Genomic DNA, 18,551 nt, shown 5'->3' with positions numbered 1-18,551 from the left:
GAACACCAGCAATTGTATTCAGGTAGCTTTAGGTGCACACTGTGCAAAGGACACAGTACACAAAATGAAAATACTGCAGCTCCCTGGCTGTATTAGTATGAGAACACCACCAATATATATTGTTTTACTGACTACTGCCAGACCTGTTGAATCAAGAAATCACTTAAAAAAAAAAAGCTATCTGACAAAGTGAAGCACGCTAAGATCTCAAGAAGCAACACATTGTGCCACGATCTAAAGAAATTCAAGAACGGATGAGAAACAATGTAATTGACATGTATCAGTCTGGGAAGGGTTACAAAGCCATTTCTGATGCAGCATACACACGATAATTTTTCGGCATGAAAAAAACGTCGTTTTTAAAAAATGTCATTTAAAATGATCGTGTGTGGGCTTCACATAATTTTTCGGGTTCTGAAAAACGACAACATTTTTTTTCGAACATGCTGCATTTTTTAACGTTGTTTTAAACTATGTCGTTTTTCAGGTTGTAAAAAATGATCGTGTGTGGGCTAAAACGACGTTAAAAACCTGCGCATGCTCAGAAGCAAGTTATGAGACGGGAGCGCTCATAATGGAGTAAGCACATTCATCACGCTGTAACAGACAGAAAAGCGCGAATCGTCTTTTACTAACACGGAATCAGCTAAAGCAGCCCAAAGGCGAATGGAATTTACCCTTTATAGTGCCGCCATGCGTGTTGTACGTCACCGCACTTTGCTAGAGCATTTTTTTAAAACGATGGTGTGTGGGCAACGTCGTTTTAATGATGAAGTTGGAAAAACATTGTTTTTTTCTACATGCCGAAAAATGATCGTGTGTACGCGGCATAAGGCTTTGGGACTCCCGTAAACCACAGTGACAGCCATTATCCACAAATGGAGAAAACTTAGACCAGTGGTGAACCTTCCCAGGAATGGCCGACCTACCAAAATTACTCCAAGAGCACAAAGACGACTCATCCAGGAGATCATAAAGAACCCAGAACAACATCTAAAGAACTGCAGGCCTCACTTGCCTTAGTTAAGGTTCATGATTCAACAATAAGAAAGAGACTGGGAAAAAATGGCACCCATAGGAGAATTCCAAGACGAAACCAACTGCTGACCAAAAACTACACAAAGGCTCATCTCATAATTACCAAAAAACTTGTTTATTTTATCCACAAAACTTTTGGGTAAATATTTTTTGGACTCGTGAGACAAAAGTTGAAAGCTGTAGATTCAATTGGCAGATTTTGAGACTTCAATAGTAGGACAGACGTGCAGGGAAAGGCCCCTGAAAGGCGCCAATCTGCACATACAGAAATGCTGTCTCCTTTGGCAACAGTCTTTAAGGCCCCGTACACACGTCCGAGGAACTCGACGTGCCAAACACATCGAGTTCCTCGTCGAGTTAAGTGTTGAAGCCGCCGAGGATCTCGGCGGGCCGACTTTCCTCATTGAACAACGAGGAAATAGAGAACATGTTCTCTATTTGGCCCGACGAGTTCCTCGTCGGCTTCGTCGCTGAAAAGTGTACACACGACCGAGTTTCTCGGCAGAATCCAGCTCCGATCGAGTTTCTGGCTGAATTCTGCCGAGAAACTCGGTCGTGTGTACGGGGCCTAACAGTTCCTAACTCAAACGTAACAGTTCCTTCAGCTTCCTTACAACTGCTTCTTGTAGTTGTTCAACACTGAGCTCCCGGTTTCTCACTAGACCCACTGATTCACTGACTCTGATTTCCTTGAGCTCCTCCAATCTTTGCAGTGGTATCTTCCTCAAGCGTCACCCACTCTTTCTTGATGGGTCCCTAGCTTGGCACTCCAGATATTCCTCAAGCTTCACCCCTGCTGACTGGCTCAGTCCCTGGCTTGATACACAAGGCTGCACTGCAAGCGTCACCTCCGCTGGTTGGGTCCCTGACTTGATCACCGCTTTAGGTTTCCAGATTCTCCACCATGCCCATTCAATGAGAATACTGCTCCAGTACTTGCTTCACTCACGGTGATCCCTGGTAAAGGTGGTTAGTCCCTTAGTGGAAAAAAATAAAATAAAATCCCTGAATGAAGAAATTGGGGGAATAAAAACTAAACTCAATCTATTCAAGGATCAGGATTTATATATATCCAAATCTGATCAACTGAGAGAAATTATAGAGAAGGAAGGTTTGGACCAAAAAAATAAGAAAAAGAAGAAATTTAACCGCGATCTGTCGGATTATTCTAACAAGGTGGTCTTTAAATGGCAGACCAATTTGGAGAATGCAGAAATCAATAAAGTTGAAAGTGGAGCCTCTTCCCGGCAACCTGCTTCCTCTATTGATAACCGACCCCCTCCCCGTGGACCAACACAGGGCCCAATAAATAACAAAAATCAGACGACTGGTAATGCTCCTTTTTCATCCAAACCTCCTAAACTAACCAAAAAGGGTTATCCACAGGGCCCTCCTCAAGGGGCTCGCCCTAAGGGACCTCCTACAGGGAGAGATCCTAACTTTAGAGACAATGTTCATAATGGCTACTATGTCCCTAGAGAATCTCAGCCACATCTGAATTCTTCAGAACAGAGGGGAGAAGTTAGAGGCACCTGGCATTTTAGACCTCATCCCTATAATTCCACCAATTCAGTTAATGATTCCAGAGACTATCATACAGATCCACGGGATCGCTGGAACCTCAAACCAGCAATACAGGGATATAGGGATCAAAGAGCTGAAGGAAGAAATCAAACTCCAGGATGCATTCCCCTCGAAAACCGCTTTGCTGCGCTCTCCAACCATCAATTGGATACATATGAAGATAATTATGTTATTACTCAGCATCCGGAATATCAAAATAGCCTCCCAGTTCAGAGAGACTACTATATTGAATCTCCACGGGAGTATGGGATTACTAGTCCTCCTCGTTTTTTTCCCATGACACGGAGTCAGAGCAAAAAGGAGTACGACGACAGAGAGGCATCAGAGGGGGGAGGCGAATTCGGGCCAAAGAGAGGAAAACCACGGACCTAGCTGGTATTTTCAATCTTAGCTCAGCCTCATTAACAGTTGGCGAGCAAAATGTTTTGAGTCACGGTCTTAAATATGCCCCCCCACATCAACTCAATAAATTTGAGACCTTTATTGATGTTAACAAATTCATCCGCAAGATGAATATTAAAAGACATTTCATTTTAAATCCAATTGGAAATGGCACTCAGGTTATCCATAGGATTCCCCCATCTTCTATTCGACGATCTGGAGTCAATTCAGGCGACGTTCCACCTACCATTTGTGCTCCTATTCAACATAGCAATCTGAGGAATGCATCACTATTCAATCCACCAGGCTTTGTTGCTCCTGCGATACAAGTATTTAAAGAACTGGTTACAAAAGATCTTCTGTCTCTTAAAATTACTAAACCTAGAGGTGTTTTCCCTATTCAGACTAACATCAAGAAGATCTGTCAGCGGAATGAGATAGTAATTAGACCTGCAGACAAAGGGGGGGGGATTGTCATTTTAGACAAGTCCCAGTATGTTGAAGAAATGAATCGACAATTGTCTGATAGTTCAACATACACCCCCCTACCTTCGAATCCTACAGTAAAATATAGGAAGTTGTTATCCAATCTTGTGGATCAAGGCCTACATAAGGGGATTCTTAACAAAAAAGAACATGCCCATCTTATACCCATCACACCGCGAGTACCGGTGATATACTATTTACCTAAACTTCATAAAAGTTTAGTTAAACCCCCTGGCCGTCCAATTATAAGCGGAATAGATTCCGTCACGGCCAGGATAGGTAAATATGTAGATAGTTTTTTACAACCCTTAGTGAAATCGACTCCTGCTTTCCTTAGAGACACCACTGAAGTCTTGAATCTATTAAAAGAGGTCCAATGGAAGGATGGCTATATCCTTGCCACTGCTGATGTGGCTTCTTTATACACGGTTATCTCACATCAACATGGTCTGCAGGCAGTGGACTTTTACCTCCAGCAAGAATCTGATATACCACCCTTACAGAAGGAGTTTATTTTGGAGTTGTTAAGATTTGCAACTACACATAACTATTTTTGGTTCGGTGGTACCTTTTTTCTTCAGATCTGTGGCGTGGCGATGGGGGCTAAATTCGCCCCCAGCCTAGCCAATTTATTTATGGCTCATTGGGAACGAGAAGCTATTGATGATCAACCACCCTCACAATTACGACTTTGGAAACGCTATATAGATGACGTGTTAGTCATATGGGAGGGAGACACAACATCACTTGAGGAATTCTTTTTTAAATTAAATTCCAATACGAGGGGTATTTCTCTTCAATATGATATTAGCACCTCCCACATCCATTTTTTGGATCTAAACATTTATGTAAAAGAAGATAAACTGATTACCAACACGTTCTTCAAAGAGACAGATAGGAACGCTTTTATTCCTGTCACAAGCTGTCATCATAGCTCATGGTTAGCCGCAGTACCTAAAGGTCAATTTCAACGCATAAGGAGGAACTGCACTGATATTAAGGACTACCATGAACAAGCACACGTTCTGAAACAAAGATTTTTGACTAAAGGATATCAAGAAGTTTTGATTAACGAAACCATGAGAAAGGTGGAACAGATGGATAGAGAATCCTTATTGGTAAAAAACAGTAGTAAGAACCCTATTCCTTCAGAAAAATTTAGCTGGTCCCTAACTACCAAATATTCAAATCAGCATTTTTCAATTAAAAAAATCTTAAAAAAGCATTGGGACATTCTTAAAAGTGATAAGATTATTGGATCACTTATCCCTGATAATCCAATCGTGATTTTTAAGGGGGCACCTGCTTTAAGGCTAAAAATTGCACCAAATGCTATAGATCCACCAAGAACTATGTCATTTTTCCAGTCCCTTAAAGGTTTTTTCCCATGTCGCAGATGTAATATCTGCAAGGTAAATTCCTTTAGGGAACGGAAATGTACTAATTTTCAATCAACAGCTACTGGTACAATTTATGACATAGATTCATTTATGACTTGCTCAACAAAATACGTTGTTTACATGATTCAATGTCCATGCTCAAAGCAATATATCGGCCGTACTAAGAGAGAACTGCATATACGTCTTAGTGAGCATGTGGGCAGGATCAAAAGCGGGTTCCCTAAACATAACCTCTCGAAACATTACGATAAATTCCATGGGAGACAATTAAAGGGGACAAGTTTTTTTGCCATAGATAACATTCGTCCTCATTGGCGTGGTACTAATATGGTTCGGGCCATATCTAGGCTCGAAACTCGCTGGATTTTTTCTATGAAATCTTTTATTCCGTTCGGACTTAACGTAGATTGGGATATAAACTGCTTTTTAAATAATTCATAATAAAAAAAAAAAAAAAAAAAAAAAAATTTTATTAATTTTTTATTCCAATTTTAATTATCATAATCATTATCAAAATTTAAATTAATTTATAGATCTTCTCTAATTAAATATAGATGATTTTTATGATATAGATCTTTTCTAATTAAATATAGATTGATTTTTATGATTATGCAAATTTATGATACAATCTTTTTGCATATATTGTTAACCTCCGATCTTATTTTCATTATTCGATGCTCCGCTACCAGTTATTAAACACCCCCGCGTTCTGTACTAATATATATCGTTATTTAATCTGATACGTTATGTACAACATGATTAGAACACTTTTCCATTTCTCGCTACTCAATTATTTTGCCCTCAGTCACTATGAGGACTCTCCCCGAGTTTTCCAGTATGGAACCCGTGGGTATTTAAACACCTAGCGCGCTGACGTCAACATCCGTCTTACTCCCCCGTTGAAGTCCATTAGCGACGAAACGATCGTAGGGTGCCGTGACGTCATCGCGTTCCGTCCTGAACGCCGGCTGTGTTTTCCTGACCGAGTAGCGAGAAGCATCGGAACAAGAGATCGGAGACGTTTTGCTATCCATGCTGTATTTATATTGCCTAATTGTAAGTGCAATTTTTATTAAACCCTCTTTTATTTTTAAACGTTATACGCTATGAGAGGTCCTTCTTCTCTTTTTTTTGGTTTATGACTCTTCGGATTGTATGCTGAGCTATACCGTGGTTATCTTGACGGCTAAGGTATTGGGAGACCAGACTTCCCACAGGCCCTATTAGACTGATGCAAAACAGTCTTTTCATCTGGTAAGCAGGCAATCTTATCCTTCCTCACGGGTGTATTGGTGACTGCTTACCTCACATCAATCAAGAGTCTTTCACATTGTCTGCACAATCCACTTCTCTTTCACAAGGAAAATTACTGGATAGAGTCATATGAACTTTGTTTCGTGGCTTTTTAAGACTTTTTCTTCATATATCCATCTGCATTTTTATGTTTTTTCCTATTCTGGCTATATTTTCAGTTTATTCCAGAATGACTTTTTTTGTTTATTATTAATTTATATGAGCACAATATCACTCACTAGCGCTGCACTGTTTTTTTCTTTTTTATGTTACCAAGTTGTTGTACACAATTTAGTGCTAGCAGCTATTTACATTTATAATTCAATATTTAATTTAGCGCAGCGTCAACCTTTTGGTTTTTGTTTATTTCTATAGTCCCTTAGTGGTGACAGCTTCCCTTCTACCTCCGACCACTGACAGGTTCTCCGGCCGACAAAACCGGCACTCTTGGTTGGATTGTAAGCTGCAATCCCAACCCTGCGCTGCCCTCTTACTTCTGGATAAGCCCTCACACAGCCTGACAGCCAGATTCCTCCGGAAAAGGCCCAATCTCCAGCCTAGCAGCCCGGGGGTGTACGACACACATCCACCCAGACAACCGTCCAGGTGGCACAGATCACCTGAATCCACCCAAATATATAGGTGTTCCCAGCAGGCCAAGGGATTCAAGAAAACCCCTGCCCATTGGCTAAGATACTCCATATACCCATAACCTGACCTTGGGTTGTCCTCTCATATCTAGTACCACCAAGTACCTGGCCACCTAGTGGTAGAAGGTCAAAATTAGGGAGAAATCAATAGATCTCTATCAATCAACCAGGAAAACTACTCCTGGCAAGTAAATTTGTGAGAAGCTCTCTGCCTAAGCTACAGGGTGCTACATTCGTACAAAATCCTGTGTTGGTAATTACCGCTTCAAGACACCTCCTGTATGGAGAATCTAGTCGCATGCATTGATTAGGTGTGATTTTGGCCCATTCTTCCACAAAAATAATCTTCAAATCTTAAAGGTCCCGTGGGCCTCTTCTATGAACTCTGATTTTTAGTTCTTTCCATAGATATTCTATTGGATTCAAGTCAGGTGATTGGCTGGGCCATTCTAGCATCTTGATTTTCTTTCTTTGAAACCAATTGAGAGTTTCCTTGGCTTTGTGTTTGGGATCATTGTCTTGCTGAAATGTCCAGCCTCGTTTCATCTTCATCATCCTGGTAGAGGGCAGCAGATTTTTATCAAGAATGTCTTGGAACATTTTTCCATTCATCCTTCCTCCAATGAAATTAGGTTTGCCAGTACCGTATGCTGAAAAACAGCCCCACACCATGATGTTCCCACCTCCAAACTTCACTGTTGGTATTGGGGTGATGTGCAGTGCCATTTGACCTCCAAACATGGTGTGTATTATGGCCTCCAAAGAGTTAAATTTTGGTCTCATCTGACCAGACTATATTCTCCCAGTGTTTCACAGGCTTGTCTAAATGTTGTGCAATAAACTTTAATCAAGCTTCAGCAATGGTGAGCAGCCCCCCCCCCCCCCAAGGGTCTAAGCCAGAGGTGGTGGGTTCCACCAAGTTCCCACTGAAAAAAAGCAGAAACATTTGTAAACCTTGAACAGTCAACTGACCACATTATTTGTGAATAGTGCATTGCTTATCCTATCCTAGTTATCCTAACCCATAGTAACCAAATGCCATATATCATCGGTTTTGGAGCGTTGACTGGTTATGGCGATTATGATTATTTTTTTATTTTTTTTGTTTACTTTCTTTTTGTTGCATTGTTAATGTATTCCTATTCCTATATCTAATTGCACCCTCTAGTGGCATTCACTATATCAGGAATTGTGAATAGCAACCGTGCGTTACATCTATTGAAATAAAATCAATTTTTCGTAGATGCGCTTTGCTCATGAATCCTTCATTTTACATTCTAAAGCAGATTCACTTGGGGTGAGTTTGACTTGATTTTTGCTTGCAATGTAAACAGATATCATCTCACTATCTAATGCATCCTGCAACCGTCATTCCAGCCTCATGATTAAAGTAACTAGGGATCTGCAGACTTGTGATTAAGTGCACTTCAAATGAAAGTCACATGCAAAGAAGGCAAAGCCTGTCTACAGGATAGAAAGTGCATTGTTTCCATTGATGTCGCATCTGATCCGTATATTTGCACTGAGAGGCAAAAGGTGTACGGCACTACTAGGCATTAAACAAAGTCTATCTAATGAACAAATATGGCTGCCTAGTGCTACAAAATTCCTAATATACTGTGAGTGCTTTAAAATATGCTATCAATTAGTACAATTAACAGAAAATTAATTAAAAAGAAAATATACTTTGTTTCCACCCTTTGTCTTAGAAAACAGCAGTCTTAGGAATACTTGTATGCAGATTCTGAAAGGTACTCACATGGCATTGGCAGGTTGTTCCAAGCATCCTAGGGAACTTGTCACAATTCTACTGCAGACTTTGTTTTCTTGTCTATGCAGCTGACTGACTCATTGTGCTAGTCTGAGCTCTACTGTACAGAGGATTGCAAGAGGCTGATAACAAGTCAAATTCAGGTATTTAAATTTGCTATGAAACAATATTACATACGTATATTTGTGTCTTTTATGTTCTGTTTCAAACAGTGGCGGCCTGTAATGCAGAGCCCCTGCTGCCCCTCTAATCCGCCTGGCCCCCTAATCTACATGTGGGGCGCCTGATGCATGGATTCCAATGTTTTATTTTTATTTTTAAAACATGTGATTAGAGCCAGAGGCTCTAATAGGCTTTAATAAAGGGTGGGCTCGGGGGGCAGAGCACTGTGCCCTGAGGCCACCCAGTTGTGTGACAATAGCAAATTAATATTAGCTCTTGTCGTCCTGATTCTCCTCCCGGCCAATCAGGAAAAGGGTCCTGAGACCTGTCACCTGATTGGCCGAGAAGTGAAGCGATCCTATTGGCAGCTAATGAGGAGGACGGAGGAAACGCAGGGGATTGTTTTCTGCCCCCCCCAAAAAAAATATACCACCAGCCGCCACTGGTTTCAAATACCACCTTACACATATCTCCTTAGACCCGGTCTGCCCAAACTGTATGGTCCCCTGCTAACTTGGCACTATACACAGGCAGCTTAACTCTTCAATAAGACACAAAAATAAATAAATAAATCTAACGCAAATTTGCTTCATCTAATTGCCGTACAGAGGATGTTTTTCCAGTATTTTGACATGTACAAAGACAATGTCTTTCATAAGCCCTGTCTCTGTTAAAAAATGAACACTGACTGAGGGAACACAGAAGAAATAGGAAGGGTCTAGCTTGGACAAAACTAACTACCACTAAAGAGGAGGGGGAGACAGAGGAAGATTTTACATTGTAAACTAGTTGTAGTGGCCAAAAACTGCCACTAGATGTCAGCATACTAATTAACAATAATAACTATGCAATGCAACACAGAAAAATGTTGGGGCAGAACATTTTATATCTGCATAGTTTAGCTTCAATTTGATTGTAAAGTTATTTAATTTTTTTAATAAACATGTAATGGTTTTGCACAGAGTGACCCAGAAACTCCTAATCTGAGGTTCCCCGCAGGTGCTCTTGGCTCTTCCTCCCTTCCAAGTGCCCCATAGCAAGCCAGTAGTTATGGAGACACTTACGTGGGCTTGATCCAAAGCCGAGTTGTGTGCACCTATTGACACACACAGCACGGCTTGGCCCCACCCCCTGATCCCTCCTCGCAGGATTTTGATAAGAGCAAGAGCCAATGGCTCCCACTGCTGCCTCCATGCCCAGTGAGGAGAGGGCAGCACCGCTGCTAACGGAGGACACCACTGGATTAAGTCCGAGCTTAGGTAAGTATTTAGCAGGGGCTGAGGAAGGGGGGCTGACCATGAAAGTTTTTTTTTTACAGAGAATGCATTTAGGTAAAAAAAAATTCTACCCTTTTAAAGTGCACTTATTCGTTTTATAGTCAACAGATGTTTGCTGATCTCCCTCTCTTCTACCCAACTATACCTGCCATGCCGCCCCTGGGTCCACTGATAAAATTACGGAGCCTGGGAAACATGGTGGGGATACACGGGGAAGGGAAATCTAACCTTTACTAGGGTGTGTGGACGAGATAGAACAGCTACCATCGGCTTGTCATATTTACACTTTCCCAGCTGCTATAGCAGCCTGGAGTGTATGTACCCCCCATCCCCCCCCTCGCTGCTGCTGACATGTGGCATACAACAGTGGCAGTGAAAGGGTTAAGGCCATTTATTGCATGTCACTGGAATTGACATAAATATATGTCAAATATATGTCAATATACATTATATACATTAGAAAGGTTAAATACGTTATAAATCTAATGTAATTACGTGTATACATCTAAATACATGTCAGAAAAACTCCAAGTACATCTAGATCCACATATTGTTCCAAGGAAGAGGAACCCAGTCAGGGAGGAAAAGACAGGGCATGCATAAGCAGTGGCCTCGGTGGCATTATGAGATATATAGTCCCAAGAAGGGGGAACACAGTCAGGGAAGAAAAGACAGGGCATGCATAAGCAGTGGCCTCGGTGGCATTATGGGATATATAGTCCCAAGAAGGGGGAACACAGTCAGGGAGAAAAAGACACGCATGGGCAGTGATCAAAGTGGCATTATGGGACATGTACTCCTGAGGAGGAGGAAGGCAGCCAGGGAGGAATATATGAAACATACATGTGTGGTGGTCAGTGGCATTATAGGAAATATAGTCTCAAGGAGGGAGAACGCAATCAGGGAGGATAAGACAGGGCATGTACATGCAGTGGGCGTGATTATGGGACATGTACTCCGGAGGAGGGGCAATACATCCAGGGAGGAGTATATAGGAAAGGCATGTGCAGTGACCACAGAGACATTATAGTAAGGTGACCATATTTTTTTAATTAAATCCGGGGACATATTTTTTTTTTAATTGGCAAATGGTAAAATATTTTATACACATTTTTCCTCAAATTATATATGAAGTCAGTGGTGTAGCGAGGGTTGTCAGCGCCCAGGACAAGGCAAGACATTTGACCAACTTGATTGCTACACTGACCTACCCGATTTCTTCACTGATCTACCGGATTCCTACACTGACCTAGCTGACCACTACACTGACCACTACACTGACCTACATTATCCCTACACTGACCTGCCTGATTCCTACACTGATCACTACACTAACCTACCTGATTCCTGTACTATCCACTACACTAACCTACCTGATTCCTACACTGACCAAGCTGATTCCTAAAAACTACCTGATCCCTACACTGACCAACCTACCTGATTCCTATACTGACCACTACACTGACCTACATTATCCCTACACTGACCTACCTGATTCCTACACTGATCACTACACTAACCTACCTGATTCCTGTACTATCCACCACACTGACCTACCTGACTCCTATACTGACCACTACACTGACCTACCTGAGTTCTATACTGACCACTACCTCACACACACACACAGCCGCCCACAACAGAGGAATCATGGGGGACAGGCTGGAATACAGGAGTCCCAGGGCAGGGGGGGCAACACAGCACACTTGGGAGCACAGTAATGATTTTGTGCCCCCCAAATGTTGCACCCGTGGCGAGAGTACCAGATACCCCCCTCCATGCCACTGCCAACAGGGGACAAATCTGGGGACAGACTGGCTCCAGGGACAGTGTCCTCAATTCGGGGACTGTCCCTGGAAACCGGGGATGTCTGGTCACCCTACATTATAGGGCATATTATCCTGAGGAGGGGCACATTATCCAGTGGCTGTGGTGGCATTATCTGTTATTTACTCACGAGGAGGGGAACACAACCAGTGTGGAAAATATGGAAATGCAGTGGACATATTTACAGGACTATACAGGACATGCATGTGCAAGAGCTTTTTTCAGGGGGTGTGCCAGGTGTGCCTGGGCACACCCTAATCACTATGTGCAGTGCTTACTCCCCCTACTGCCCAGGCTTCCCTGCCCCACAGTGCTGCTGGCTTCCCACGTGTCCTCTTTACCCAGCTGCTGCAGGGAATGTTTCAGGATGGAGAGTGGTAGAAGGGGCTGGTATATACAGTATCTCACAAAAGTGAGTACACCCCTCACATTTTTGTAAATATTTTATTATATCTTTTAATGTGAGAACACTGAAGAAATTACACTTTGCTACAATGTAAAGTAGTGAGTGTACAGCTTGTATAACAGTGTACATTTGCTGTCCTTTCAAAATAACTCAACACACAGCCATTAACCACTTAAGACCCGGACGATTATGCAGGTTAAGGACCTTGCCCCTTTTTGCGATTCGGCACTGTGTCACTTAAAATGACAATTGCGCGGTCGTGCGACGTGGCTCCCAAACAAAATTGGCGTCCTTTTTTCCCCCACAAATAGGGTTTTCTTTTGGTGGTATTTGATCACCTCTGCGGTTTTAATTTTTTGCGCTATAAACAAATGTTTTACTTTTTGCTATAATACATATCCCCCAAAAATATATATAAAAAAAAAAATTTTTTTTTCCTCAGTTAAGGCCGATATGTATTCTTCTACCTATTTTTGGTAAAAAAACAATCACAATAAGCGTTTATCGATTTGGTTTGCGCAAAATTTATAGCGTTTACAAAATAGGGGATAGTTTTATTGCATTTTTATTAATATTTTTTTTTTTTTACTACTAATGGCGTCGATCAGCGATTTTTTTTTCGTGACAGCGACATTATGGCGGACACATCGCACAATTTTGACACATTTTTGGACCATTGTCATTTTCACAGCAAAAAGTGCTATAAAAATGCACTGTTTACTGTGAAAATGACAATTGCAGTTTAGGAGTTAACCACTAGGGGGCACTGTAGGGGTTAAGTGTGACCTCATATGTGTTTCTAACTGTAGGGGGGCGGGGCTGACCGTGTGACGTCAATGATCGTCTTTCCCTATATCAGGGAACAGACGATCACTGACACTGCCACAATGAAGAACGGGGAAGGTGTGTTTACACACACCTCTCCCTGTTCTTTAGCTCCGGTGACCGATCGCGGGACACCGGCGGCGATCAAGTCCGTGGGTCCCGCGGGCGCGGTCACGGAGCTTCGAACCGGGATGCTGGCTTGCTGGCAGTGGCGCGCTCGCGACCCCACGGCTGGGCTTAAAGAGACACGTACAGGTACGTGATTGTGCCCAGCCGTGCCATTCTGCCGACGTATATCGGCGTGAATGGGTCCTTAAGTGGTTAATGTCTAACCACTGGCAACAAAAGTCAGTACACCCCTAAGTGAAAATGTCCAAATTGGGCCCAAAGTGTCAATAGTTTGTGTGGCCACCATTATTTTCCAGCACTGCCTTAACCCACTTGGGCATGGAGTTAACCAGAGCGTCACAGGTTGCCACTGGAGTTCTTCATTCCTCCATGATGACATAACAGAGCTGGTGGATGTTAGAGACCTTGCGCTCCTCCACCTTCTGTTTGAGGATGCCCCACAGATGCTCAATAGGGTTTAGGTCTGGAGACATGCTTGACCAGTCCATCACCTTTACCCTCAGCTTCTTTAGCAAGGCAGTGGTTGTCTTGGCGGTGTGTTGGGGTCATTATCATGCTGGAATACTGCCCTGCGGAGCAGTCTCCAAAGGGAGGGGGTAATGATCTGCTTCAGTATGTCAACATTCACCATTCAATTCAGTTCACTGTTTTTTTGGGGAGCAGCCTATTATTTATGTATTTATGAGTTAATACTATTCACCATTTTTATTTTGCACGTTAATTCATTTTATATATTTAGTTGGCGCAAGATCCTTACCTTTCACATGTTGGCATTCATGGTTCCCTCAATGAAATGTAGCTCCACAGTGTCGGCAGCACTCATGCAGCCCCAGACCATGACACTCCCACCATCATGCTTGACTGTAGGCAACACACACACTTGTCATTGTATTCCTCACCTGGTTGCCACCAAACAGGCTTGACACCATCTGAACCAAATAAGTTTATCTTGGTCTCATCAGACCACAGGACATGGTTCCAGTAATCCATGTCCTTAGTCTGCTTGTCTTCGGAAAAAACTGTTTGCAGGCTTTCTTGTGCATCATCTTTAGAAGAGACTTCCTTCTGGGATGACAGACATGCAGACCAATTTGATGTAGTGTGCGGCGTATGGTCTGAGCACTGACAGGCTGACCCCCCCACCCCTTCAACCTCTGCAGCAATGCTGGCAGCACTCATACGTCTATTTCCCAAAGACAACCTCTGGATATGACGCTGAGCACGTGCACTCAACTTCTTTGGTCGACCATCCAGAGGCCTGTTCTGTACATAGCTCCCAACTGTCCCTGATTTCGAGAGACTGTCCCTCATTTGGAACAAAGTCCCTCTGTTCCTCTTTCCTCCTCATTTGTCCCTCATTTTGGTCTGATTTATATAGTTGTATATAAAATGCACTACTTATATATCAAAAAGTGTTTTACAGTGCTAAACCTTTCATTTGTTTCCACATTTTGTTATGTTATAGCCTTATTCAAAAATGGATTAGGTTCATTATTTTCCTTAAAATTCTACAAATAATACCCCATAATGACAACAATTTGTTTGAAATCTTTGCAAATTTATTAAAATTTATAAAAATAGAAAACACATGTACATAAGAATTCACAGCCTTTGCTCACCTTTGGCATCAATTACAGCCTCAAGTCTTTTGGAGTATAATGCTACAAGCTTGGCACATTTTTGTGCAGTTTCTCCCATTCTTCTTTGCAGAACCTCTCAAGCTCCATCAGATTTGATGGGAAGCATCGGTGCACAGCCATTTTCAGATCTCTTCAGAGATGTTCAATCGGGTTAAAGTCTGGGCTCTGGCTGGGACAGTGAACCTTCACCCCTGTCTGAGGTCCAGAGCACTCTGGAGCAGGTTTTCATCAAGGATGTCTCTGAACATTACTGCATTCATCTTTCCCTCGATCCTGACTAGTCTCCCAGTTCCTGTCACTGAAAAACATCTCCACAGCATGATGCTGCCACCACCATGCTTCACTGTAGGGATGGTTTTGGCCAGGAGATGAGCAGCGCCTGGTTTCTTCCAGACATGACGCTTGCCATTCAGGCCAAAGAGTTCAATCTTTGTTTCAACAGACCAGAGAATTTTATTTCTCATGGTCTAAGGCCTCATACACACGACCGGATCTATCCGCTGGGATTGATCCGCGGATCAGTTCCAGCGGACAAATCCGGTCGTCTGTACGGCCTAGCAGATATTTATCCGCGGAGATTCCTCCGGCCGATCGATTTCAAGCGGATAGAAATTTCTTAGCATGCTAAGAAATCTATCCGCATGAATCCGGTCCAGCTGATTGATCCGGTCGTCTGTACAGACTCACCGGATCAATCCGTCCGCTCCCCTCCCTCGCATGCATCGTAATGATTCGACGCATGCGTGGAAGTACTTACCTTCCAGCGTCGCGCACGTCGCTGTGTCATCGTCGCGGCGCGACACGTCACCACGGATGTATTCCGCGCGGATTTTGATCCGATGGTGTGTACAAGCCATCGGATCAAAATCCGGAGGAGGAATCTCCGCTGGAAACGGTCCGGCGGACCGTTTCCAGCGGAGATCCCCTCGTGTGTACGGGGCCTAAGAGTCCTTCAGGTGCCTTTGTGCCTTTTACTGAGGACTGGCTTCCGTCTGGTCATGGCCGGGAGAAGGGGTGGGCCGGAGGGACGGTTGCCCTGGGCGCAACGGTTTACAGGGTGTATGACCCTCTAAGCTTCACATCATGAACGGGGGAGGGGGGCGCTGTTTGGCATCTTTGCCCTGGGCAATTGGTGGAATGCTGCAGAGATGGTGTTCTTCTGGAAGGTTCTCCTCTCTCCACAAGGAAATTCTGGAGCTCTGTCAGAGTCACCATCAGGTTCTTGGTCACCTCCCTGACTAAGGCCCTTCACCTCCTTCAATGCTGCAGACATATTTCTGTATCCTTCCCCAGATCTGTGCCTCAATACAATCCTGTCTCGGAGGTCTACAAACAATTCCTTGGCTTCATACATTGGTTTGTGCTCTGACATTCACTGCTAAATAGACAGGCATGTGCCTTTCCAAAGCATGTCCAATCAACTGAATTTACCACAGGTGGACTCCAATCAAATTGTAGAAAAATCACAAAAATGATCAGTGGAAACAGGATGCACCGGAGCTCAATTTTGAGTGTCCTGGCAAAGGTTGGGAATACTTATGTACATGTAATTTTTTTGTTTTTTATATTTAATCACTTCAATACCTGCCCATAGTCATATGACGTCCATAGGAGGGATCTCCCATCCTGGGTGGACGTCATATGACATCCTGGGCTTCCCGGCCTTCTAGGAGGCGTGCACGCAATCGCCCGTGATCACGGCAGGACCATGGATCTGTGTGTGTAAACACACAGATCCACGTCCTGTCAGAGGTGAGGAGACCAATGTGTGTTCCCAGTACAGAGGAACACAGATCGGTCTCCTCCCCTTGTGAGTCCCCGCCACCTACAGTTAGGGAACATATTTAACCCCATGATCACCCCTAGTGTTAACCCCTTCCCTGCCAGTCACATTTACACAGTAATCAGTGCAGTTTTATAGCACTAATCGCTGTATAAATGTGAATGGTCCCAAAAATGTGTCAAAAGTGTCCGATATGTCACCGCCACAATAAAAATCGCAGATCGCCGCAATTACTAGTAAAAAAATTTAAATAAAGAAAAATGCAATAAATCTATCCCCTATTTTGTAGACGCTATAACTTTTGCGCAAACCAATCAATATACGGTTATTGATATTTTTTTGTAGAAGAATACAAATCGGCCTAAACTGAGGAAAAACATGTATATATTAAATTAAAAAGTAAAAAATATTGTGTTTTTTTCAAAAGTGTCGCTCTTCTTTTGTTTATTGCGCAAAAGATAAAAACCGCAGAGGTGATCAATTACCACCAAACAAAAGCTCTATTTGAGGAAAAAAAAAAACATATAGGCCCGGATTCACAAAGCACTTGCGCCGACGTATCTCGATATACGCCACGTAAGTGCAAATATGCGCCGTCGTATCTGTGCGCCGTGCCCACAAAACTAGAAACGCCTGAAAATAGGCTTCATCCGACCGACGTAACTTGCCTACGCCGGGGTAGAGTGGGCGCATATTTACGCTGGACGTATTTGGCGCTCTCATTGATTTTCTATTCACATATGCAAATTAGGGAGATACGCCGATTCACAAACGTCCGTCCGTCCGTCCGACGCAGTGTGCGTAAAGTCATACAGCCGGCGTAAAGTTATGCCCAATAAAGGAGGTGTAACTCGGCAGCATCCATGCAAAGGGCTGCAGTAGGGAACACAAGCCGGCGCATGCGCAGTTGACACGGGATGGCGCATGCGCAGTTGTCGATACGTATCTGTCAAGACGATGCACAAAGGATATTTTCCATATCATATATCCTATATGGTTATTTATTGATCTGCTTTGTATATTTTCTCTCTTTTGTAATAAAATGTATATTTTTTGATATTCCCGTCTTGCCTCTAAAGTCCGACCATCAATTACTGTTTCTCGAGTAAGGCCCCTTTCACACAGGGTGGATCAGTAATGATCCACCCCGTGAACCTCCGCTTGCTCAGCGGGGATCGCTCCGTTGATCCCCGCTGAGCCGGCGGATGACAGGGCGGTCCCCGCACACTGTGCAGGGACCGCCCTGTCTTTTCTCCGCTCTCCCCTATAGGGGGATAGGATGAACACGGACCGTCTGTCCGTGTTCATCCTATGTTCAAATAGCAATTACAGCTTAACAAGGGCTATTGTGGAGCTGTAAGCAGCAGTGGTCAGGTTCATAGAAATTTCAACCTTCATCCGATCTGCCAGACGGATGGAAAAGTAGGATTTTCCTCCGTCACACTTTGGCGGATCGGAGCGGGTCGTATGTCAGCTGGCATGTCACCGCTGACATCCGTGGCTCCATAGAAGAGCACGGAGCGCCTGTTCAGGTCCGCCTGAAAAACTGGCAGGCGGACCTGAACGATCCGCCCGTGTGAAAGAGCCCTAACTTTTCCTTTTTTTGTATTTTATCTACCAGAGATCACTTAAAACTGATACAATATACCAAAGTAAAAAATTTTTTAAAGATAATTGCACACAACGGCCCGGATTCAGGTAGATCGGCACATCTTTGTTCCGGTGTAGCGCATCTCATATGCGCTACACCAACGTATCCCAGAGAGGCAAGCTGAGTATTCACAAAGCACTCGCTCCCTACGTTGCGCTAGCGTAACGTAAATCATTCGGCGTAAGCCTGCCTAATTCAAAGTAGGTGGACGGTGGGCGTGATTCATTTAAATGAACCGTGACCCCATG

This window comes from Rana temporaria, chromosome 1, assembly GCF_905171775.1.
Source record: "Rana temporaria chromosome 1, aRanTem1.1, whole genome shotgun sequence".
NCBI lineage: Eukaryota > Metazoa > Chordata > Amphibia > Anura > Ranidae > Rana > Rana temporaria.
This window is presented reverse-complemented; position numbering follows the sequence as displayed.